At 41.2% G+C, this 1,859-nt stretch overlaps 1 non-coding gene across 1 annotated transcript; it reads right to left on the bottom strand.

Moving 5' to 3' along the window:
- Positions 1 to 225: 225 nt before the first annotated feature.
- On the bottom strand, positions 226 to 332 carry LOC127108641 (small nucleolar RNA R71). Its single transcript, XR_007796167.1, has one exon. It is a non-coding gene; the product is annotated as a small nucleolar RNA R71 (small nucleolar RNA).
- Between the last annotated feature and the right edge of the window lie 1,527 nt (positions 333 to 1,859).

Genomic DNA, 1,859 nt, shown 5'->3' with positions numbered 1-1,859 from the left:
GCTACTGAGAACCCAAACCAACATTTAAAAATATTTCTTTAATTAGCAGACACTTTTAAAACCAATGGAGCTTCTCCTGAGGTAATACGTTTAAGATTATTCCCTTTTTCCCTCAGAGATAAAGTCGTATCATGGTTAGATTCCCTTCCACCCAATTCCATTACGACTTGGGATAACCTTAGAAGAGTATTCCTTGCTAGATACTTTCCCCCGAGTAAGACCTCCGTTCTTCGAAACCATATAACTATATTTACCCAGAACCAAGGAGAATCGTTGTTCGAAGCTTGGGAGAGATATAAAGAGTTGTTACGAGCATGCCCACATCATGGTTTAGAAAATTGGTTAATCATTCTGACCTTCTATAATGGACTTCATTACAACACTAAGATGACCATCAACGCTGCCGCAGGCCGTGCGCTGATGAACAAACCTTACCCTGAAGCTAGTGCCCTCGTCAAAGATATGGCTCAAAACCATCAATCATGGGGAGTCGAACGAGCAACAGTTGAGAAGAAAGAAGCCCAAGGAGGAGTGCATGAACTAAGCTCTATAGACATGATGCAAGCTAAAATGGACGCATTAGCCCTCAAGGTCGAGCATATGTGCATAAACCCGAATACTGTAGCCGCAGTTTCGTCGGATTGTGAGATATGTGGAACCAAAGGACACCAATCTGCAGAATGCAGTCTATTAAACGAAACCCACTCAGAGCAAGTGAACTACACCCAAGGGAACCCATACTCGAATACCTATAGCCCTGGATGGAGGAATCACCCAAACTTCTCCTATAAAAACAATAGCCCTATCCAAAATAATGCACCTCCGAGACCTAGTTATCAAGCCCCAAGACCAAATCAACCTATGCAACCTGTGCCACCAAAGCCGAGCCTTGAGAAAATTATGGAAAATTTTATCACCGCTCAAACCCAACAAGACAAGGAGTTCATGAACCAAAACATTCATGTTAACAAATTGATTACTCAATTAGGAACCAAGGATGACCAAATAGTTACTCATACTAAGATGCTTGAAACCCATATCTCTCAGGTAGCTTTAAACCAAGCCCCCCAAACCACACCTGGAGGACAATTCCCTGGACAACCTCAACAAAATCCGAGAGGGCAAGCCAACGCCATTACCCTACGAAGTGGGAACGCTTATGATGAGCCACCAAACCCTAGATTGAGTGAACCCAAAACTTCTAAGGAATATACCAAACCCGCGGACGAAGTAAAGGAACCAGAGGAATTTGAAAAACAGGAAGGTCAAGAAAAAGGAGAAAAACCTAAAGATAAAACTTACGTACCACCCCCGCCATATAAACCACCTATACCATATCCACAAAGACTCAAACAAACCCAGATCAATAACCAATATCAAAAATTCATTAAAGTTATAGAAAAACATCAAGTAGAAATCCCTTTCACAGAAGCCATAACCCAAATACCCTCTTATGCAAAGTTTCTCAAAGCCATCCTTACCAACAAACGTAGACTAGACGATCTAAAACCCTTGGAATGCAATGCTATTTCCGAGAATAAGTTAGCCAAAAAAGATAAAGACCCTGGAAATTTCTCCATTCCTTGTCTTTTGGGAAGTCATGTCATCGAAAAAGCTTTTCTAGACTTAGGAGCTAGTGTGAGCTTAATGCCTTTAGCGGTTTGTGAGAGGTTAAACTTAGGAGAATTATAGCCCACTAAGATGTCACTTCAGTTAGCCGATAGATCTGTTAAGTATCTGATAGGCATTTTAGAAGATGTCCCTGTTAGGATAGGTCAGTTATTTATCCCTACTGATTTTGTTGTCATGGACATCAAAGAGGACAATGATATACCAATCCTTCTAGGTAGACCATTCTT

Source organism: Lathyrus oleraceus, chromosome 7 (genome assembly GCF_024323335.1).
Source record: "Lathyrus oleraceus cultivar Zhongwan6 chromosome 7, CAAS_Psat_ZW6_1.0, whole genome shotgun sequence".
NCBI lineage: Eukaryota > Viridiplantae > Streptophyta > Magnoliopsida > Fabales > Fabaceae > Lathyrus > Lathyrus oleraceus.
The sequence above is the reverse complement of the archived record's forward strand: the minus strand, read 5'-3'. Positions and strand labels throughout refer to the sequence as shown.